The sequence below is a fragment of the Lissotriton helveticus genome, chromosome 5_1, assembly GCF_964261635.1.
Source record: "Lissotriton helveticus chromosome 5_1, aLisHel1.1, whole genome shotgun sequence".
NCBI lineage: Eukaryota > Metazoa > Chordata > Amphibia > Caudata > Salamandridae > Lissotriton > Lissotriton helveticus.
The window spans coordinates 1343814427-1343838721 of NC_136065.1; the positions used below are offsets into that span (position 1 = coordinate 1343814427).

General features: G+C 43.7%; 1 protein-coding gene across 3 annotated transcripts in view; it reads left to right on the forward strand.

Annotated features, from left to right (window-relative positions):
* CFAP276 (cilia and flagella associated protein 276) overlaps window positions 1-24295 on the forward strand; it is a 107739-nt gene that overhangs the window by 26114 nt on the left and 57330 nt on the right. The window lies entirely within an intron of this gene.

Genomic DNA, 24295 nt, shown 5'->3' on the forward strand with positions numbered 1-24295 from the left:
ACTGAAAGCAGAGCACTTACCAGGAGTGCTGAACGAACGCGCAGACAAACTGAGCAGGTCATCTTCAGTAAGCCACGAGTGGGAGTTAAACCAACAGGTTTTGGAACAGCTCTTCTGCAAATGGGGCATACCGGAAGTGGATCTCTTTGCCACACCGACCAACAAGAAATGCCAGTCTTACGCCAGCAGATGTCACCACCAAGGGTCGTTGGGGAATGCCCTTTCGATAGCCTGGTCAAGGACATTTGTTTACGCTTTTCCTCCCATTCCTCTGATCCCGCGCCTCATCAAGAAGATGAAGATCGAGCCATGCAGAATGATCTTGGTAGCTCCGGCTTGGCCGAGACAATTCTGGTACACAGAACTCCATCGGATGTCGCTAGTTCCTCCTTTGCTGCTGGGGGATATTCCGGATCTTCTCACAATGTCCGAAGGACAAGTTTGGCACCCAGATCCACAATCGTTACACCTGACAGCATGGCTCCTGAGCAGCGAGAGTTCATGAATCTTCCCCTTTCCAGGGAGATCAAGGACGTTCTCTCCCAAGCAAGAGCCCCTTCTACAAACAAAACTTACAGATTGAAATGGAAAAGGTTTTGTGTTTGGTGTAGGAAGGAAAAGATAGACCCTTTTACTTCAAAGCCTCATCAACTTCTGCCTTATCTGTTGTCACTGGCTAAATCAAATCTGGCCCATTGATCGATTAAAGTTCATTTAGCGGCCACTTCAAGGTACAGGAGGTCTGGATCTGGACCTTCATTATGGTCGTCCAGGATAGTCAAGCAATTTCTTAAAGGCTTGTTCAGAATCTACCCACCAGTGAGGCCTCCTCCACCGACTTGGCATTTGAATCTAGTCCTTTCTCAGCTCATGAAAGCTCCATTTGAGCCGATTCATCGTTCTGACTTGAAGTTCATATCTTGGAAGTTGGCTCTCCTCTTGGCTCTTACATCAGCTAGGAGAATTGGAGAATTACAGGCCCTCACCATCCAGGAACCATTCCTACAATTCAAAAGGAACACTGTAATCTTGAGAATGAACCCAAAATTCATTCCCAAAGTACCATCGGACTTTCACTTAAACGAGCCGGTGATTCTGAAAACGTTTTTTCCTAACCCAGTTACTCCGGCGGAGTAAACACTTCACACTCTTGATGTGCAACGGTGCTTGAAATTTTACTTGGATCGCACCAAGGGGTTTAGGAGATCTTCACAGTTGTTGGTTGCCTTTGGTGGTCCAGGCAAGGGTCTTCCACTGTCTAAACGGGGGAATCGCAAGATGGATCACAGGTGCCATTCTTCATTGCCACTCTGCAGCAGGGAAACCTCTAGCTGGCAGGATTCGTGCTCATTCGACGAGATCAGTGGCATCTTCAACGGCCCTCTTTGCGGGGGTGCAAATTAAAGACATTTGCAGGGCTGCTTTCTGGAGCAGCGTGCACGCCTTTACTAAGCTTTACTGCTTGGATTCTTTACAGCAAGACGATGCGGCGGTGGGCCAGGCTGTCCTAAGGAACCTCTTCCAGTGATTGGTGAGCTTTCCCTTCTATCCCACCTTCCGTTGATTGCACAGTTGTATTTCTTGTATCGTATTGACTGTTGCTATGTATTATTATTATTATACAAAATGTATTTGTGGTCTAACTGCTTGCTATTCTGATACAAAAGCATGGGAATCTATGAAAGTTCCAATACTGGGGCAAGAAAACAAGTTACTTACCTGTAACTTTGGTTCCCCAGTATTGGTAACTTTCATAGATTCCCATGCGCCCACCCACCTCCCCAAGGAAAGCTCAGCCTTTAGCAGATATGGTGTCGGATATACAACGGCTACGAAAATCTGAGGCTCTGAGGTTCCTTCTGGAGGGTTCTAAGGGGTGAGGCACGTTTGATTGGCTGACGCCTAGAGTTTGGTCTCTTTTACAAAAAGAGGGTGATATGCTACAAAAGGGAATGAGGCCTAGGCCTTTTTCTTTCTCTTTTGTACCTACTGCTATGTTATTTTTGTTACCGAGACTCCCATTCCGACGACGGGGAATGATACAAAAGCATGGGAATCTATGAAAGTTACCAATACTGGGGAACCAAAGTTACAGGTAAGCAACTTGTTTTCTTATGTTTTACATGTCCTAGTAGTGAGAAACTCTTAAATTAGTTTTTCACTACTGCAAGACCTGTCTCTCCAATAGGTTAACATAGGATTACCTTTTTACAGCTTATAAGTATAATTTCCAATTGGGAAGAGATGGGATCCTCAAGTTTGGTGTCTCTGGAATCACAATTAAAAATCCTAACTTATGGCGAAGTTAGATTTTAAATTATAATTTTTAAATTACCACTTTTAGAAAGTTGGCATTTTCTTACATTAGCTATTAGGTACCTTCTGCCTGTCTCTAAATACATGTCTGAGGTGGGTGACAGCTGGGCTTTGTGCATTCCTTCCAGACAGCTACACACTAAGGCGGCATAGGTTTCACTGATGGGCCATCCACACCCTGGTGGACCATTCTGGGTAGGATAAGAGTGAGAAGCTGACACACCTAAAAGGGCTGTGTTATGTCTCCCCACAAAGGGCTATATTCCTCCTTGTAGTGAGTCTTGAGCCAAGGCAGAAAGGGCAGGGACTCTGTGCACTTCATAGGTCTCTCTTTAAATTCTACCCCACTGCAAAGACACATGCATTGCCACTGTCGCAAGGACCGAAGACATAACATCGCCGACTGCGCAGCGCATTGTCTTCAGACCTTGACACATCCTAGACTAGTGGTGCTCGATGACGATGCATCGCATACATCTTGGGGGTTAAACAGTGACATCTCTAACTTGCCTGGATCAGAACTAATGAATCACCTAGATCCGAATGGACTGACGACACATCGCCTCCTCTGCTCCTCGCATCTCATCCACAATGCAACCGCAAAGCAAGGTACTGTTTCAGTGGGCCAAGGCTGGTCCCAGTATCTTACCTATGCTCCATTGCAGTCAACCTGGAGTCCTGGATTTGAACTGGTCCAGGAAAACCAGATGGCCCCCGTTGGGGCTTTATGCATTTAAACACTGCATTCTTTCCCTGAATGAAGCTTTGAAACTGACTGCCCAATGGCACTCTTCCAATCAACTCAAAATCAACGCAAAGAAGACAGAATTTCTACTAATTTCCCCACCCAAAACCAACCAGAGACTCCGGTATGGACTAAGGCCATCGCAGAGTTAAACTGTCCTCCGACCATCATGGACTCGCCCAAATCGCTTCGAATAACCCTAGACTGTAACTTGAGCATGCGGGACCACATCAATTCGAAGGCCAAATCAGCCAGAATCCACCTGAGCTACCTAAGGAAACTGAAAACCTTCCTTGATGCTCCCAACCTAAAAATGGCAGTTAAGTCACTAGTCATCTCTAGACTCGCATATGGCTGCTCTACCCTCTCGGCTCTACCCGAGATCTCCCTGGCACCTTTAAAGCCTGCCTCAATGCTGCCGCCAGACTACTAACAGGCTCTAGGAAATTCAACCATATTTAACCACATCTGAAAGCTCTGACTGGCTTCCTCTACAGGCTGGAATCCAACTCCAATTGGCATGTATCACGCACAAGGCATTATACTCAATCTCCCCTGCATATCTTGCCCTGAAACTCATGATATCTGGAGGAACCAGAAACTCGCCATCCACCAGAGACCTCTAGCTCCAACCTGAATGTTTTCAGAAAAAGAAAACTTACAATCGAGCCTTCTCGGGGCCGCATTCACAATATGGAACTTACTCCCGCCATTAGAAGAATCCCTTCTCTGGCTCACTTCAAAAAGGATGCCAAAACCTTCCTAATGGGCAAAATCATCACCTACATTTTGCCTTCTATTCATCCAGAGACCTTGCTCTACTTCCGTCTAATGCATCCCCCTGGAGTATCCTGCCACTATCCACCCGGAACTTCCGAGCATCCCTCCATGGACCCAGGGACCTTCGTTTCTCGTAAAATGTAAATGTAAATTTAATTGCTTGTCCTTTTATCACCTATGTATCCAGCCCCCCTCCAAGTCTGTTGTCTACTACTGCTGATTCCTGTAGAGCGCTCTGACTCCCGAACGTGTCAAGTACGCGCACTATAAAAACTTAAAATAAATAAATAATAAATACAAGATGTAATTTAAAAAATCATAATTCCAGTTGTACATATTGGATCTTTGTGTTTTTTGCCTTGTTTTGTTGCATAAGTTAAGCTCTATATTTGTACCAGGTGCGGTATGTTTTTGTATGGTGTTTTCACTATATTACTTTTTGAAGTGTTGCACAAAGATTACATGTTGCCTTTTAAGTTAAACCTGACTGTTCTGTGCCAAGCTACCAGAGTGTACACACAGGTTAATTTAGGGTGTGGATCTGACTGACCCTAACTAGTATTGTGGTTTCTGCCTATACAGGGTGAATACCTCTGCCAACCAGAAACCCAATTTCTAACAATTATGAAAGACACATAAAGGGGGAATATTTGTAGGTGCTTATTCCAATGCTAAAGACAGCTGTACATCAGCCAAAGTGACTTTATCTAACCTTACACAATTAGCATATCAGGTCAGTTCAGAAATCTAATTTGTAAGACTCATGTATATCATTGAGCCTTCAAATAACAGGACCTTCAACACTGTCCAAGACTGGAAGGTATCATGGGCACTTCTGAGAATGTGCCTTTTTTCATGAAGAAGGCTATAGAATCACTGCCAAACTACCTTTAAACAAAAGCCTTGTTTAAGAATTCCTATTTAACATCCGATATATAAAATGCTATTTCTCAAATGGATGTTTCAACTTTGTGAAAGATTTCCATGTTTTGTATGGGCACATTGTGAGTGTTTTTTTCCCATTAAAAGGTGGTTGTTCTTCTGGCAATTTGTTTTTTCTACTCTTGCACAAAGTGACAGCTAGCCCCATTCTGGAAATTCACATACAGAATTTGAGCTCCCAAACACTGCAAATGTTTTAAGTTTATTAAACAAGGTTTATGTATGTATATTCAAGTATTTACAGAGTGTGAGTCTGGGTAGGTACAATAAATATCCTAAGAGAAGAAAGAGGTTTGGGAGGAGAGACATTTGACATTTTCGAACTCTAGAGACAAAATAACAACAATTTCCCAGTCCCTAAATCCATTTCCCCAATGTAATAAACCAAAAGTATCAGAAAGAATCAGCATGGGAAGTTTGTGCAATCAGAAATAATGTTGTATCTTTCTTACGGAGGTTAGTTTATAAGGTGGTGGCTAGAAAATATAATGAGAATTCAGATATTTGTTTTTTTTAGGAAGTGTTTACCTTTCTGGATGAGCACAGTTTTGTTGATTGCTACATTTGAAGTGGGATCATTAGATCAATGGGATAATTCCATTCTCACAACTATGGTGTCAGGAGTACCACTATTATCACATTACATGACATCACATCACATCTTATTATCTCATGTGTATATATAAAGTACACAATCACCCCTGGAGATATATTGATGTTGAATTACAGATGTTTATTGTTATCCAGGTAATTGGTACTCATTGTGTCAGCCATCCAATGCTGCAAGGCTGAGTGAAAGCAACAGGATTCAGGCATGAGTGGGAGGTCAAACACATATCCCTAAAGTGGCTACATTAGTTTATTAACCCCTTCCCTGTGGGGCTAATTCCCCCGCTGTGCTGGGGGAGGGGGGGCGCGCACAGCGCCCCGGTGCTCATGCCGAGCTCAGCTCGTCATGAGCCACGATGGCCGTGTGCTCATGACGAGCTGAGCTCATCACGGCCACACTCGTTTCTTTAGAACGCTCAGCACAGCGAGGGAAATAAGCCCTGCGTGCGAGCGTTGTGGCCGTTATGACGAGCTCAGCTCATCATGAGCACACGGCCACTGTGGCTCATGATGAGCTGAGCTCGTCATGAGCATGGGATGGGTTAAGCCACCAGACTAATACAATCTGTTTGTGGTAGACTTGAATATGATTATAATCACATACTATTAGTGTGTGAACTTGAACATTACTTTTTTATTTTTATTTATAAAATTTCTATAGCGCACAAATACCTTCCGGTGTCTCGGCGCTGGAGTTCACAGATTGCAGGGGGTTCCTATTTAAAGTTTACTGATTAAAAAGCAAGGTTTTAAGGTACTTTCGGAATATTAACAGAGATGGACTAAATTTAATCTGGGGAGGGAGCAAGTTCCACAATTTCGAAGCAGCAACCACAAAGCGTTTGTCTCCCCATGTTGCTTTCTTTGCACGTGGAATTTGGAGTTGTTGAGCTGCAGATGAACGTAAGGATCGACTAGGTTTGTAAACACTAATGGATTTTAAAAAAAAAATCTGGTCCAGTGTTGTTCAATGCCTTATATATAATACACAGGGCCTTGAACTTTGTACGGCTTCTAACCGGCAACCAATGTAGTTCACGAATAATGGGATAGATGGATGAATATTTAGGTGTGCCTGTTAGGGTCCTTGCGGCAGCATTTTGAACAAGCTGTAGTTTGTTCAGAGTTTGCTCCTGCACGTTCAACAATAGACCGTTGCAGTAGTCCACCTTAGATAATACCAAAGTAGACATTAGGGTTTTGCCTGCATTTGAGGGAAGAAATGGGAGTAGTTTCTTTACCATTCTCAGGGTAAAGAAGGAGGCTGAAACCACTGCGTTAGCATGGCTAACAAAAGCTAGCTTGTTGTCGAATAGAACTCCCAGATTTCTAACTTTAGATACTGGTAAAGGGGGGGTTCCTAGTTCCGAAGGCCACCAGACTGGGGACCAAGACGGGGTCAACTCACCAAATACCATAACCTCCGTCTTGTCAGAATTTAGTTTTAAACAATTCTGATCCATCCAGGTGCTGATGGCTCTCATGCCCTCCTGGAAGTTAGCGGCCACTGCTGCTCCATTTTTGTGGATCGCCAGGACCAGCTGGGTGTCATCGGCATATGAGGTTAATCCAATGCCAAATGACTTGATCACCCTCGCCAAGTCCGACACATAGATGTTAAAAAGTGTCGGACTTAGCGAGGAGCCCTGAGGAACTCCACAAGGCAGGGTGAAATCAGGAGAGTAATAACTCCCCATTTTCACAGACTGCTCTCTGTCAGCTAAAAAGGATGCCAGGAGTAACCTGGCTTTGCCCTGAATGCCAATTGCAGCAACACGGTCGATCAAGATGGTCTGATCGACCGTGTCGAAAGCTTCAGACAAATCCAAGAGTATTAAGACCGCTGCACCACCCTGGTCCATAATAATCCTGATCTCCTCTGCTGCCTTTATCAGAGCAGTCTCAGTCCCGTGGCCCTTCCTGAACCCAAACTGGGTATCATCCAGTAGCTCATTCTGGTCAATATAGTTCGACAGTTGTAGGTTCATTGCCTTTTTGAAAATTTTTGATGGATAGGGGAGCGAGGCAATAGGGCAATAGCTTTTGGGCTCTAACCGATTTAGTGTTGGTTTTTTCAAAAGAGGTTTTACAGTGGCCTTTTTCCAGATTACTGTAATCACACACTATCCCTATGGGCACCACAGCATCATTATCATTTCATGCTACTTCTGTAAGGACTTGGGCATAAATATAATCAACCTCAAATCTTTTCAGGATATTGAACATGACTATCAGCACACAATACCTCTTTAGAGACAGTGGTAATACTAAAATCACATACCATCTCTGTGAGGACCTGGACATACCTATAATCGCACATTATCTCTGTGGGGACCTGGCCAACAATATAATCAATCACACACTATCTTTGCATAGCCTTGAACATGTGTATCTTCATACTCTTTCTTCATGTCGACCTAGACTTATCTATAATCACATACCATCTCAACCAGGCCCTGGCCTTGTCAATAATCACACATTATCTCTGTGATGACCTGGGCATGCTTATAATCAGACCTGGACATCAATATAATCAATTACGCACTACATTTGGTTGGTAGTGAACATGAGTATCATCACACAGTATCTCTGTGGGGACCTAGCCATTGCTATAATCACAGAGTATCTCTGTGGGACCTGGGCATCAATATAATCAATCACACACTACCTTTGTTGGGGTTTGAACATAAGTATCATCCCACACTATCACTGTGGGGACCTGGACATTCCTATAATCACAAATTATCTCTGTGGGACCTGGGCACATCTATAACCACCCACTATCTCTGTGGGATCTAGCATGTGTATAATCACACACTATCTCAGTGTGGACCTGGGCATGTGTATAATCACACACTATCTCTGTGGGGACCTGGGCATGTGTATAATCACACACTATCTCAGTGTGGACCTGGGCATGTGTATAATCACACACTATCTCTGTGGGGACCTGGCATGTGTATAATCACACACTATCTCTTTGGGGACCTGGGCATGTCTATAATAATCACACACTATCTCTGTGGGGACCTGGGCATGTCTATAATCACACACTATCTCTGTGGGGACCTGGGCATGTGTATAATCACACACTATCTCAGTGGGGACCTGGGCATGTGTATAATCACACACTATCTCTGTGGGGACCTGGCATGTGTATAATCGCACACTATCTCTTTGGGGACCTGGGCATGTCTATAATCACACACTATCTCTGTGGGGACCTGGGCATGTCTATAATCACACACTATCTCTGTGGGGACCTGGGCATGTGTATAATCACACACTATCTCAGTGGGGACCTGGGCATGTGTATAATCACACACTATCTCTGTGGGGACCTGGCATGTGTATAATCACACAATATCTCTTTGGGGACCTGGGCATGTCTATAATCACACACTATCTCTGTGGGATCTAGCATGTGTATAATCACACACTATCTCAGTGTGGACCTGGGCATGTGTATAATCACACACTATCTCTGTGGGGACCTGGCATGTGTATAATCACACAATATCTCTTTGGGGACCTGGGCATCTCTATAATCACACACTATCTCTGTGGGGACCTGGGCATGTGTATAATCACACACTATCTCAGTGGGGACCTGGGCATGTGTATAATCACACACTATCTCTGTGGGGACCTGGGCATGTGTATAATCACACACTATCTCAGTGGGGACCTGGGCATGTGTATAATCACACTATCTCTGTGGGGACCTGGCATGTGTATAACCACACAATATCTCTTTGGGGACCTGGGCATGTCTATAATCACACACTATCTCTGTGGGGACCTGGGCATGTCTATAATCACACACTATATCTGTGGGGACCTGGGCATGTGTATAATCACACACTATCTCTGTGGGGACCTGGGCATGTGTATAATCACACACTATCCCTGTGGGGACCCGGACATGTCCATAATCACACACTAACTCTGTGGGACCTAGCATGTGCATAATCACACACTATCTCTGTGGATACCTGGCATGTGTATAATCACACACTATCTCTGTGCGGACCTGGACATGTGTATAATCGCACAATATCTCTGTGGGGACCTGGGCATCTCTATAATCACACACTATCTCTGTGGGGACCTGGGCATGTGTATAATCACACACTATCTCAGTGGGGACCTGGGCATGTGTATAATCACACACTATCTCTGTGGGGACCTGGGCATGTGTATAATCACACACTATCTCAGTGGGGACCTGGGCATGTGTATAATCACACTATCTCTGTGGGGACCTGGCATGTGTATAACCACACAATATCTCTTTGGGGACCTGGGCATGTCTATAATCACACACTATCTCTGTGGGGACCTGGGCATGTCTATAATCACACACTATATCTGTGGGGACCTGGGCATGTGTATAATCACACACTATCTCTGTGGGGACCTGGGCATGTGTATAATCACACACTATCCCTGTGGGGACCCGGACATGTCCATAATCACACACTAACTCTGTGGGACCTAGCATGTGCATAATCACACACTATCTCTGTGGATACCTGGCATGTGTATAATCACACACTATCTCTGTGCGGACCTGGACATGTGTATAATCGCACAATATCTCTGTGGGGACCTGGGCATTCCTATAATCACACACTATCTCTGTGGGGACCTGGGCATCTCTATAATCACACACTATCTATCTGGGGACCTGGGAATGGATATAATCACTCACTATCTTTGTGGGGGCCTAGGCATTCCTATAATCATACACTATCTCTGCTGGGACCTTGGCATGTCTATAATTACACATTGTCTCTGTGGGGGCCTAGACGTTAATATAATCAATTACACATTACCTTCGCTGGAAATTGAACATGAGTATCTTCACATACTATCGCTTCGTAGATCATTGCTTCAAAATAATCCCATAATATCTCTGCGGAACTTGAGCATAATTATAATCACACACTGTTTGTGCGGGCACCTGGCCATCACTACAATCACAGACTATTTGTGCAACAACCTGGGCATATTATCCCTGCAGGGACCTGAACATGACTAGCATAATACACTATCTCTCCAAGAACCTGAACATTTCTATCATTATCATAACACTCTCTTTATGAGGAATTTAACAGGACTATCACAACACTTGTTATGGGGACTTAATTATGATTGTAATCACAAAATATCGGCGTGGGTACTTGTTCTTAACTACAATCTTACACTTTCTCTCAGGGGACTTGAATATGCATATTAAAACACATAATCTCTATGGGACTTGAGAGTGACTATAATTAAATGTTATATCTGTGAGGACCTGAGCATTACAGTAATGAAACTATGTATGCTTGAAAGTAAGCATGACTATCATCGCATACTAGGGGGGTCTTGAATATGACTATCATAACTTTCTCTATGTGGGGACTTAGTTATGGTAATGGTTATAATCACACACCAGCTCAAAGGGGACTTGAACATGTCTGTAATCACACACTGTCTCTGTGGGGACATGGGAAATACTGTAACACACTATTTCTGCATGAACTGCAGCATTATTTAAATTGTACACTATCTCTAGGGTGGGTGACTTGAACATGACTATAACCAAACACTATATCTGTGTGTACCTGGGCATGACTATAATCCAACACTATCCTTTAGGGGAGTTGAACATGGCTATAATTACACACTCTCTGTGTGGCAACCTGGCCCTCATTCTAATGATACACAATCTCATGTCACTTCGACATAACTATCATCACACACCATCTGTGCAGGGTTTTAAACATTAATATAATCACACTGTGTCTATGGAGGCTTGAGAGTGACTATAATTGAACACTTTATCTGTTGGGACTTGGGAATCAATAAAATCATGCACTAATACTGCAGGGGCTTAAAAATAACTATCACCACACACTCTCTCTGTCAGCTCTAGAACATTACTCTAATCGTATGCGTTATTTTTGGGGACTATTATTGCACAGCCAGACAAAGTGACTGATGCCTAGTAGTAAAGTTGATGAAAAAGAACTAGGTAATATTAACTGACCACATTGCAGGATATTTGGCCTCTAAACTAATTTAACTATGTTGTTTCCTTATCCCTTAAAGTTTGTGAGCTCTCAGCAATCGGCTAGATATCTGTGAACCCCTTTCCATGGACCTGATATGCCATAGTTGTCTGCTCAGGCATCACATTCCATTTTTTTGGGTGCTCTAGGACACAATAAGCTATTCATACATGACTAAACTATCATGTAATGTAGGTACATCACTAAAAAAATAGCATTTAGCTATTTGTTTATGAATGTATTAAATCCAAAATGATCATTATTGAGTAAGTCCCCACAAGGATGGTAACACGTGTTCAAGTCCCCACAAAGATGGTACTGTGCGCGCCATTAAATATCAGCATATTTGCAGTTTTGAAGCAGGATCCTGTATTATGAATTTTTTCTTAACATTTTTCTGCTATTGGTATATTTTTAAAACATTGGGAAAGGTGAGTCCCCACAAGGCAGGTATCCACACATAGTCCCCACAAGGATGGTAACACGTGTATGTGTGTGTGTGTGTGGCTCTGTTAGGGTGACCAACCGTCCGTAATTTCACGGACAGTCTGTAATTTCGTCCGTCTGTCTGTTGTCCGTGAAGGATTCTTTAACGGACGCCATTTGTCTGTAATTTAACTGGTCGCACCACCCTAAAGCTGGCACAGCTTCCACCCACCTCCCTTCTTGACTCCGATGCTTTTGAGACTCCGATGCAGTTCCAAAGCTCAGATACCCAGCAGCACTGGAGAGGCACAGCGGGATGGCAACTCTCTCACCTCCAGCCCTTGATGAGCTGTTAAGAGGTGCTTGAAGGTGACTGAGAGGGAGGGGCTGCAGCTTCAGGAGCAGGGGCATCTATTCAGATGCAAACAGCTCTGAATGTGTCATGTCTCTGCAATTTAGAGGGGCCTCACACATTCCCTTTTTGCCCAGGGCCCAAACATCCTAGAACCGGCCCTGATTACACCGAGGCAGCACATGCTTCTCTTCACAGAGCCTAATTACTGTCACTAAATTGAAGAACCGAGGTTTGTTTACAGACATGCAGTCTATAATGTAATAAAATAAAGAAATGGCACAATCACACCCACACTGATTAACAAAGTATGGAGGACAATCAGTTAAATCAGTTCTCTTGGAGCATCTCCTTTAAGTAGTGTACATCACAGTGGGGATGGCAAAACTAACATTTTGGAAAGATAGCCTGTCTTCTCGTTGTCTTGTCCAGGAGGTGGTGAGGAGCCCTACCCCACCCTGGAAGAGACCAGGGTGATACTAGAATACTGCATGCCCACTCCTGTGCCCACCCTGGTGGATCCTGTTCCCCCTCCTGTGATGGCTCCTGCCCCCCCCTAGTGATGGCTCCTGTCCCCCCATGTGGTAGCTCCTGCCCCCCCACCCCCCACCGCCTGTGATGGCTCCTGTCCTCCCATGTGGTGGATCATGTCTCCGCCCTGGGTGGCTTCTGTCCCAGTCCTGAAATGGCTTCTGCAGCGAGGGTGAAGTTATTGATGGGCCTCTTCTCAAAAAGGCTCAGCTCAAAATGAATATGAAAAGGTGGGCAAGTGAGTAAGTGAAGGGATGGGTGGCTGGCTGGCTGGATGAATTAGTGAAAGGGTGAATGGATGAATGAAAGATTGAATAGATGGTTAATGAGAGAGGATGGATGGATTGATGGGTGAGTGGAAGGATGGAAGAGAGAAAAGGTAAATAGCAGGATATATGGGTGGAAGGGTAGCTGGATGGGTAAAAGGGTGGATGGATGAGTGAAAAGGCGGATGATGAGTGAGTGCGTGGGTGGATGGATGAGTGAAATGATGGATGGATTGATGAATTAATAAGTGCAAGGATGAATGGATGGATGAGTGAAAGGGTGGATGTAAGGATGGGTGAGGGAATGAAAGGGAGGGTAGATGGACAAAAGGATGAATAGATGAGTGAAGGAGTGAAAGGATAAATGGATAAGAGAAAGGATTGATGCGTGATAGGGTCAATGGATGGATTCATGAGTGGATGAGTAGATGGATGGATGGTGGGTGGATGGATGGATGGAAGGAAGGATTGCTAAGTGAAAGGGTCGATGGAGAGAGAAAGGGAGGATGGATGGCTGACTGAAAGGGTGGATGGGTGGAAGGATGAGTGACTGGGTGGATGGATGAGTAAGTGAAAGGATGGCTGGATGGGTGAAAGGGTAAATGGCTGGATGGATGAGTGAATAGATGGATGGGTAGAAGAGTGGATGGATGAGTGTAGAGATGGATAGGTTGAAAGGGGGGATGGATGGATGGATAATGGACGGATGAGTGAAAGGATGGATGAGTTAAATGATAGATGGAAGGATACATGATGTGTCTGTAAAACGTATCCAATTGTCCTGAATTTTAACCCTTTGTCCCGAATTTTTACACTCACCGTCCTGAATTTGCACCAATGCCAGTTGGTCACCCTAGGCTCTGTGTGTGTGTGTGTGTGTGTGGGGGGGGGGGTTCTGTGCGTGTGGGTGCAACTGCAATAGGTCTCGCATTTGCGAGAGATTAAGCAGTTACTCTCTACTACTCTCTAATGCTTACCTATTGCCATTGTAAATGACAATACCATATATTTATCGGTTTAAAAAAAAAACAATAAATTAGCAATGCCAATAGCTCCAACTTTAACAAAGACGAGACAATTGCATTGTAAATACTTGTTACAAAAGTGCCTGCCGGGTCCCCATGCTGTTTTTAATGCACTACGACCACTGCTTGGGTCACACAGTGAAGCAAGCACCAACTGCATACAAAGAGCTGTAGAACTAAGATCCCTGGAAAAACAACAATCTGAGAGCCTTAAAAGCATCAAAGCTACATGGCCGTAAAGGGCCAGAGGTAGAGCCTTTTTTGTACAAATTGGGTTGCGTGCAGGAAAGAAACTTTCAGACAAGCAGCAAACCCGGAAGCTGTCTTCAGTAGCTTGGATTTTTGTTCACTTGAGCAGTGCTTGCTTGAGCGGAGGCCGTTCCACACTCCCTCCGTGAAGGTAATCCTTCGAAATGCGCCTCTGTAAAGTTTCTTGTATTGTTTCCAGAAACTGCAGAAAGATTTCAGTTCTAATTATTCAGTGCCAAAGACAACTACTGACTTGTGAACTCGGTTGAACGTTTTATTGCTTAATTTGTGTCACCTGCTTTTTCTCAGCAGGGTTAATATTTTGCAACTGCACTGATAATGCCATATCAAAGTGAAACTTTATCCTTCTTAAACTTAAACATCTTTCTAAAATGTTTAACCAGATGGTTCCCAAAATGTGTAGAAAACAAATATAACAAGCATTTACAATGCAATGGTTTCACCTTTGGAAAAGTTAGAGCTATTGGCATTGTCAATGACAAAATTTGTATTTATGTGTTGGATTTGAAAACAGATAAATAAATAGCATTGTCATTTACATTGCCATTAGCTTAATCTCTGCAGTCACTCTGCAGTCCCTAGCACTCCATAGCACTCCATAGCACTCCATAGCACTCCCTAGTCACTCTGCACTCCCTAGTCACTCTGCACTCCCTAGTCACTCTGCACTCCCTAGTCACTCTGCACTCCCTAGTCACTCTGCACTCCCTCGTACTCCCTCGCACTCCCTAACACTCTGCACTCCCTTGCACTCTGCACTCCCTTGCATTCCCTAGCAGTCACTAGTCACTCTGCACTCCCTAGTCACTCTGCACTCCCTAGCACTCCCTAGTCACTCTGCACACCCTAGCACTCCCTAGCATTCTGCAGTCACTCTGCACTCCCTAGCACTCCCTAGCACTCTGCAGTCACTCTGCACTCCCTAGTCACTCTGCACTCCCTAGTCACTCTGCATTCCCTAGCCCTCCCTAGCACTCTGCACTCCCTAGCCCTCCCTAGCACTCTGCACTCCCTAGCCCTCCCTAGCACTCTGCACTCCCTAGCACGCCCTAGCACTCTGCAGTCACTCTGCACTCCCTAGCATGCCCTAGCAGTTGGGTACAGGTGCTTTCAGTCGGCTATGGTGAGGTGTCTGTCAGATTTCACTTGGGATTTTTGCATGCATACACAGACAAAAACACAAATTCTCATCTCAGTTTTGAAAGCCCTAAAATGATTTGGTTATTTTACAAAATATTATTTCTCCTTACTTAGTCCCCCTACCGACCCGCATCCATCTCGCTTTCCACTGCCCCTAATGCCCCTCTTTGAGTCCTGCCATCATGTAATATATTTTAACATTATATGCCAGCGTGATTATGGGGAAATCTGAAGCTCACCCACTCCCCCTAATCTTACTAATCAAGCAACGCCTCTGTCAATGAAGGCTAACATGTGGTTCACACAAAAATAACCAAGCGAGAATTACTACTCTGAGGCAGAGCTAAAGTGCGTTCTATATACATTTTAGTGAATTTGTAACAAAAGGTCTGTAAAACAAAGAGATGTGTCTTTGACCAGACCAAAAACATGATACTCATGGCACCTTGTTGTTTTGTCTACTAGAAGATAGAAAGATTTTAAAAATGGCAATAAGGAGGGGATTGCTTGTGTGGTAATGACGCATAGATTGAGATGCAAAGTCGTACTAGCGGCCACTCTTTCCTCTAGCAGAGGCAGCAAGCGGTTCAGGTGGTGCATACTACGATATGGTGCGTTGCTTTAGGTTGTGCAGCAGGTGAAGAGGCTGAGGCACGGGTCCCAGAGGTTCTCACCTAACTCTACCCTTTTGCGTATTTCACCGGTCAGACATTTCCTTCCTTGCATAAAGGCCTCTTGCTAGGTTACCGCACGAGGTCTGCGGAATACAAGATGTAGAGCAGGGATTTAAGTGTGATGAAAAACTGGGGAGTATCTCAAAGGGGCGTGGCCTATGGAATTAAAGGCGTGGCTTAAACACCCCTAAACTAAAAATCTGTGCTTAGCATAATGTGCCGCTGGACTGATATTTTGCTGTTTCGGTCATTGCATGCAGATATCAAGATACAACAAGTAACATTACACATAACAAACCAGGACTATTGGCGTTGCCACTGATTGTTAGTTTTATAAAACAAGCATCAACTATGGCTTCGTTGTAAACAGTACTGAGAACGCTTCCCTTCTGAAATGATGAGGCAGTGAAAGAACTAAAACGAGTCTCTTTGAAGTGACCTCAAAGGCAATGAAGGGTGGCACTGCTGCAGAGTTAATATTATTTTCACCCTAAGGGTGAGGGCAAAAATTAAGAGCCCGCTAGGGACCCGTCTCGGCACCTGCTCTTTAAAACTGCCGTGCTGAGCCCCGGCAGGATCCGGCACACAAAGCCCTGGTGTAGAGTATATCCACAGCTTTGGTGTGGCGACAATCGCTGAAAGACCACAACACACCGTGTCTTTAATGCTGTGGCAATCCCCATATGGCCCCTTCATGGGCAAAGGACGACAGAAAACCACGAATGAGGGGGACGCAATGCGGGAGAAACTGGGGCTAGTACTCGCGAGGCGGGGCTCTCCAGCCAGACAAAAGGTATGATAGGGTTAAGTTAAACACAAGGACAGACGAGCCATAGATGGAAATAGTCCTATTGCAAACAATACTCTTCACGCACATTTTCCCTCCTAACGAAACGCAGCTCTCTTTACTATGTTGGCGCGTGACAGCACCCATTACCACATGCACACACATGAACCCGAGCTCGTCTCTCTTCACAGTCCCCCGAGATCCGCTGCCCCCGTCCGCCGTTACAGGCCTATGAACAAAAGAAAAAACAAACGCATACCGCAAAGAGTGCAGAGGGAACGAAGAATAGAAGCCGGAAAATAGGGTTTTCACTTCGTCGAGGGTGACTGAGGAACTAATCGCAGCTCTCTTTACTATGCTGGCACATGACAGCACCCATTACCACATGCACACACATGAACCCGAGCTAGTCTCTCTTCACAGTCCTCTGAGCTCCGCTGCCCCCGTCTGCCGTTTCAGGCCTTTGAACAACAACAAAAACGAGCATTTACAATGTCGGAGACACGGACAGCGGGAGGGGGGTGGGAACGGGCACACGGACAGCGGGAGGGGGGCGGGAGCGGGCACACATGGACAGTGGGAGGGGGGTCGGTAACGGTCACATGGACAGCGGGAGGGGGGCGGGGGAAGACAGGACAGCAAGCACTCACCAAGGACGACTTCTTTCGGCGGAATGACCAAAAAAAAACCTCCCCCCCCCCCCCCCTCCCAAAAAAAAAAAACACGCCCACAGCCGCATGACGTGGGCAAAATGCGAAAAACTGTCGGGAACACCCACGAATCTGGTCCGGCCATGACGGACAGATCTCTGTTCCAATGGCTAGCCTCCATTTATGGAGCTACCCAATGGAAGAGAGAGGCAGCACAAACATCCATACTGTAACTCATAAGATTTCGCCTGCGCGAAAGTCTGCTGCGCAGCTTTCGGCGAGGCGAAACCTAAAAATGAGTGTAACGTAATTGTGCATTGAATACCGAGAATACACATATATAGCAGGAAAATACACAAGTAATGCAATATGAAGGGCAAATTGCTCTAAAAGTAGATAAGATTTATTGTAGGTTACACTGTTATGGAGAAGAACGGCAACTCCACCAGCTACTTAACAGCTTCAACTGTGAGTACAAGTTAAACATCAACAGTCTAAGAATCCCACACAAGTCAATTCCAGCACGCAGCAACCATGGAACTCTGGCAGAGAATGTCTCTGCCCGCAACCTGAGACAGGCAGCAGGAAGAAGCATTCTCACTCAGGAACACCAATACTACACACCTTCCCTACTCCTTTGTAACAAAATGAAAACAAAAACAAATATACAACAGAATTTGTGAAGAAGAAAAAACTTACTCCCGAAACCTCTTCAGAGTTACTGATACTGTTGAGCTTCTCCTGAGTCCAACATGATCCTTCCTAGACCCCATGACATTGTTAACAACTACTTCGTCAGTACTGCTTTTGGCACCAGTTCTCACTTTAACAATTTTGGCAAGATTCCACCAATGCCCACCCAGACTTGAACTGCATTATTGCCAACCATCACAACTTTAATCAGTTTACCAAACTTGTTTTCCCCTTTTTTTGCATCAATAGGAGATTTTATTCTGACCATATTGCCTGCCACCAAAGGAACAGTTTTGGCACCTTTCTTGTGATCATACCAGGCTTTCTGTTTAACTTGAGTCTCGGACAAGTATCGTCTCACCATTTCCAAGAGTTTCTCAAATCAGGCTCTGATTTGAGACATTTACCCATCTAACCAGGTCTGAAACTGGTGTTGGCTTTATGTCTTCTAAGCAGTTCAAACAGTGAAACTTTAGTGAAAGAATGAGGTGTAGTCCTATAGAACCACAACATGCTATTCATCAATTTAACAATATCGTGGTTCCCTGACTTTGCCCACTTAATGCACTCCCCCACCACACGGTTCATCCTCTCAACAAGGCTATTCATCTGTGGGTGACATAAAGAACTCTTGGAATGCTTTATCCCACATGAAGCAAGAAATGTTTCTACTTAACCACTCACAAATTGGGTCCCATTGTCGGAGACAAGGGTCTCAAGGGAAACCTTACCTCATGAAGACATCGCTTAAAAAAGGAACGGCACTTGAAACATTGGCTTCTCTTACCAGTCTGACTTCAGGCCATCTGGAGACATAATCCATAAGTACTAGTACATACCTGTGACCACCAGACAAACAATCGAAAGGTCCCGTCACATCAATGCCCAATTTGACCCATGACCCAGAAGGACACTCAATGGGTAATAAAGGAGGCAATACAACTCTTAAGCTTATATCAGCGACACCGCACATACAGCAATTAGCCACTGCCTCCTCGATTTCACCACACATCCTTGGCCACCAAACACTTTCTCAAATACGCCGTTTAGTGAGTGTCGCATCCAAATGCCCTTCATGAGCATTTTTATTGATGGCCTGTCTAACTACATGAGGGGGAACAAGCTTATCAAATGATTTTTTTATGAAAAAACCGTAAGACATTAAAATCAAGTTCACACTTGAAAGCAGTTGTATCATGTGTTTGTAGATACGATGTTTTGTATCTGAATACGCTAGTAACTCATGTGTATGCCTGGGTAATTTTGTTTACACATATCTCTCACCCTGACCCAGGATCGCTATTTGCACCAGAGGGTCCTTGTTCTTTTACACAGTGATACCCACGGTTAATCCGTGTGGGACTACAGCTTAGCTATAGATAACTAACACCGCCTATGCTCATTATTCTTGAATCTTTTTAAACTGTCGTTTATGCGTATGCTGTACTGTAGATACCAAACATCGACGCTCCCATCCCAACCCACCAATCTGATTCGCCACCATGGCTCAAATGGAAACATTTGGGTTCTCAGATGCAGATTTTGAAACATTGGTAGGGATCTCAGTATCCTCTAGCCGAGGTTTTATGTCCAATACCCAAAATAATAGCGATGTAAACAAATTGTCCAATCTTAGGAAGAAACTTATAAGAATAGAAGCCCATGGGGAATTCATGCTAAATTATCTTAAATCAGGCATCATACCCATGGGACTACGAATTAGGAATATTCCTGGTCTATTTGTAGATATCAAAACCTTCCTCCATAAATGGAGTATGATAGCGAGCAGATGCTCAAGGGATCTTATGATCCTAATTATTACAACATCTAAAGAGCTAGCCGCTGATCTAAAAAAAGAGATAGATCTCGAGGAAAAAATAAAACATTCAAGTACAATCGAAGATGCAGATAACCAGTTAGAAGCACTTAAAAAGGACATTGCCTCATTTGCAGACTACCTTTCAAAAAGAAAAGGGGATAAATTCACTAAAGATAAAAGGTTTTTTACGTTAGAACGTACCTACCCCTACTTAGGTGAAAATTATTACAACACCGACTATCAACAAGGAGGAGCGCATTACAACCAACCGAGAATTAATAACTTCTCAGATTCATCAGACCCAGATTCAGACATAGACTCTAACTATCAGGATGAGGGCCCATATAATCCACAAAGTGGACGTAATAAAAACACTCGGCAGCCTTTTTTAGGCAACCGCGGGGCGAGACGGGGACGACGAGTACGATTTCAACCCCAATCCCGAGCCCACTATCAGACACACCAACATCCTCCAGAACACCAGAACTATTTAGAAACACGCAACAAACAATATCACAAACAATGGATTTAATACCCATTTTCAATCTTTCAAACTACAGCCTTAAAACATCAGATACATCCTTATTAACAAAGGGACTAACATTTGTTCCCCACGTGAGTGTGGATATATTTGAACTCCACCAAGATCTTCATGCTTTCTTCAGAAAGATAAGACTAAAAAAAAAATTTCTGGACAAACCTGACACAAATCAAGATATTGGAATTAACAACATTGTGGCTTTACCTTCCACCTTTACTCCAACCTTAGACCAACTAGGTCCGGAAATGGCAATTTTTGAGAAAGTTATGACAAAATTGGAACAAGCCCTAAGATACATACCTAAACCTAGGTACAATATCTCTAAGGATGAATATATTTCCCTAAACAATTTAAAGAACAATAAATCTGTTACCATTAAAAGTAGTGACAAGGGAGGGGGCATCGTCCTCATTGACTCTAGCAAATATGAGAACAACATGCTAAATATGCTGAACGACCCCTTGTTCTATAAAAAGGTCACCAGTAACCCCACAAACAGAGTAATTAATAAAATCCAACAAATCACGAAAACAGCTCTTGAGGAAAAAATAATAAATAAAAAGGAATATGATTTCCTTAACAAATCACAAAAAAAGATAGCATGCATCTATGGGGTGCCTAAGATGCACAAAAACCAACAAGATCCACCTTACCGCCCCATTGTATCCACTATAGGCACACCAACTGAGGCCCTTTCCAAATACCTAGATAACATCCTAAGACCATATATATCATTGTCTCCTTCGTACATTAAAGATACTGGAGCTATCACTGCAAAAGTGGAACATCTACCCTTCAACATGAACATTGACCTATTGGTTACGCTTGATGTTGAAGCATTATATAGTAACATCCCCCAAACAGGAGCAGTAGAGGCTACCATGTGGTTTATAGATCTACACAACATACCGTGCAATAAACAATTCATTCTTGAGTGTCTGACTTTGGTGCTAAGCGAAAATGTTTTCCAATTTGGGGACCATATGTACCAGCAAACTAAGGGCGTAAGCATGGGGGCAGCCATGGCTCCGTCCGTGGCGAACATATATATGGCCCTTTTCGAGGCACACCATATATACAACGAAATGGCCCCTTTCTTTGAGTCTGTTTCCCATTGGTACCGGTTTATAGATGACATTTTTTTCATCTGGACCAATGGGGAACAGACTCTATATGAGTTTCTGGAATGGATCAACATGGCAGATAGGAACCTACGCTTCACTGCTCATGTTCATGCATCACAGGTAGAATTTCTGGATGTATATATTAGGAGTCAATCTAACAAACTAGAGGTGGATTTATTTACAAAACCTACCGCGAGGAATACCCTCCTCCATTTCTCTAGTTATCATCCCAGGAGTCAAAAAGACGGAATTCCCTTTTCCCAGTTCCTACGCGTGAGGAGGAACTGTACCAACATCAAAGATTATGACCATCAATCCATAAACATGAAACAAAAATTCCTTGATAGGGGTTACCCACGCCGTCTTGTGCGAGAAGCATATAAGAGAGCTCGGTTTTACGACCGAGACAGTCTCCTCAAATCAAATAAACCCACCCAGGAACCAAAATTGGTATGCATTACCAAACATTCAACATTGAATGCCACCGTCAGACAAACCAATGCAAACTGGCATTTACTAAACACAGATACATCTAAACCCAAACTTGCCAAACCGATGTATGCGCATCGAAGAAATAAAAATCTAAAAGATCTAGTAGTCAGATCACGGTTTGTCAGCACTATGGTCAAAACCCCTTTCATACAGAAATCATTAACAGGCTTGGATGCCTACAAAGGCACCTCCCGATGTGGTACGTGCCAATCATGTGATGGCATAATTCCAGGAGACACCCTAACACATAACAACTTTAAGATAACAACAAGGGAACTCTGGACATGCAATTCGAGCAATGTCGTCTATTTGATCTTATGTCCATGTAACAAAGGTTACGTTGGTGAAACTGCGCGTAAGATAAAAACCCGCCTAACGGAACATAAATCAGCCATAAAGACCCAAAAGTTAACATCTCCCTTAGTGACTCATTTCTTGGAACACCGCCATGCCCCAACTGATATCAGGTGGCGTATTCTGGAACAAATTCACACACCCAACAATAATGGTGGCGAAAGAATCAGAAAAAAGAAAGACGTTTTCTGGATTTTTTCACTTAAAACTTTCACCCACGGTCTGAACAATGACTTACCATGGTCTAATGCCATTCTGAAGCAAAATAAAGATCTCATACTAATTAATATAAATAGCCCACCCTATAAAATAGTATAATTTTGCCACTTTTCCATATATCCTAAACCAAATAAAACCATTAAATAATGCCACTGTATATATGTGATTTTCTTTGCCCCGAGTGAAATCTAATACAGAAAGCTTGTACTAGCATAATAAACTGCTAAATTTAGCACCGGAAAACTTAGAAAAAACGTCAACCTCTGAATGCGGTCACGTGTGGTAATAACATCGTATCTCTTTAAGAGACACACACCACACGCAACCAATAGCCAGACCTCTTATATATAAAGCCCGGCAAGCGACGGGTGTAAACCTTTACGAAACAAACAAAGACGTCATACGCAGCCCATACGAGAAGAAGCCTTGTTACCGGTAAGAGCAGAGACATAGATTAAAACTAACTCCCTTAAAACAAGATCGTTTATTTATAACATCGGGCATGTAAAATCCTCCCCTTTTTTCCCCCCGACTTCTTTAACACAGATATCCGGCAAGTCTGGCCGTTACTTAGAATATCTTCACGTTGAATCGAATCCACAGTGTGGACCAGGCCACCATACCCTACTGGTAAGAGCAACTGAAATCACCAACTAACCACTGAATATAAAGAATCACATATCCCTAATAGCGATTCCCTTATTTACAGGCAGTATTTACACGCGCCCGAAAGGGTCCCGTGAAATCACGCCTCCCAAAAAACCAACCGAAGGATGATAATCTGCTAACCGCGAGTGTTTAATATAATCAACACGGCAAAGAAAGCGTCATACCATGATCGCTCTCTAACATCCAAATTAAGGTAAAAAATATTAACGTTGTTATGAAATGTGCTCCCGCAGGGTAGATCAGTAACAGCCAACCCATACCCCTAATATGACACCTGCTGTTTAATTTTTAGGCAACGGCTATCTCTTCACTCTGCGCACGGTGCGTTCCTTTTACTAAGAAAGAGCAACATCTTCGTGACTACATTTTATCGGGTAAGACACAGGAAAATAAGATATAGGAAAGCATAATAAGGAACTGATGTCAAGGGTCTGCTTAAATGGAAGGGATAGATGCCATCTAGCGCTAATTATAAAATCAGATTGCTTTGTATAGCCATCTCCAAGACAAATTTGACTATAGAACTGCAATCCCTGCAAGTACGTGGTACTTACAAATATTTTCCAAAAAATAAGTCCAGGATCCACCACTTCCAGAAAATGGCAATTATAGGATCCCATCAATCAAATTGCCTCTTGCCTCTGTTAACAAACTGACAAAAGATCTAAACACAGCTATGCCTTCCTTGTGTGACATTTTCTTCTGCAGTAATTCTTTAACATATAGAAATTCGTGTACAGTCTAACAAATGAGTACAGAACCTAGATGTGGTTATGTTCTGAGTAACCATTTCCTTCCCCTTCCTCCACCCC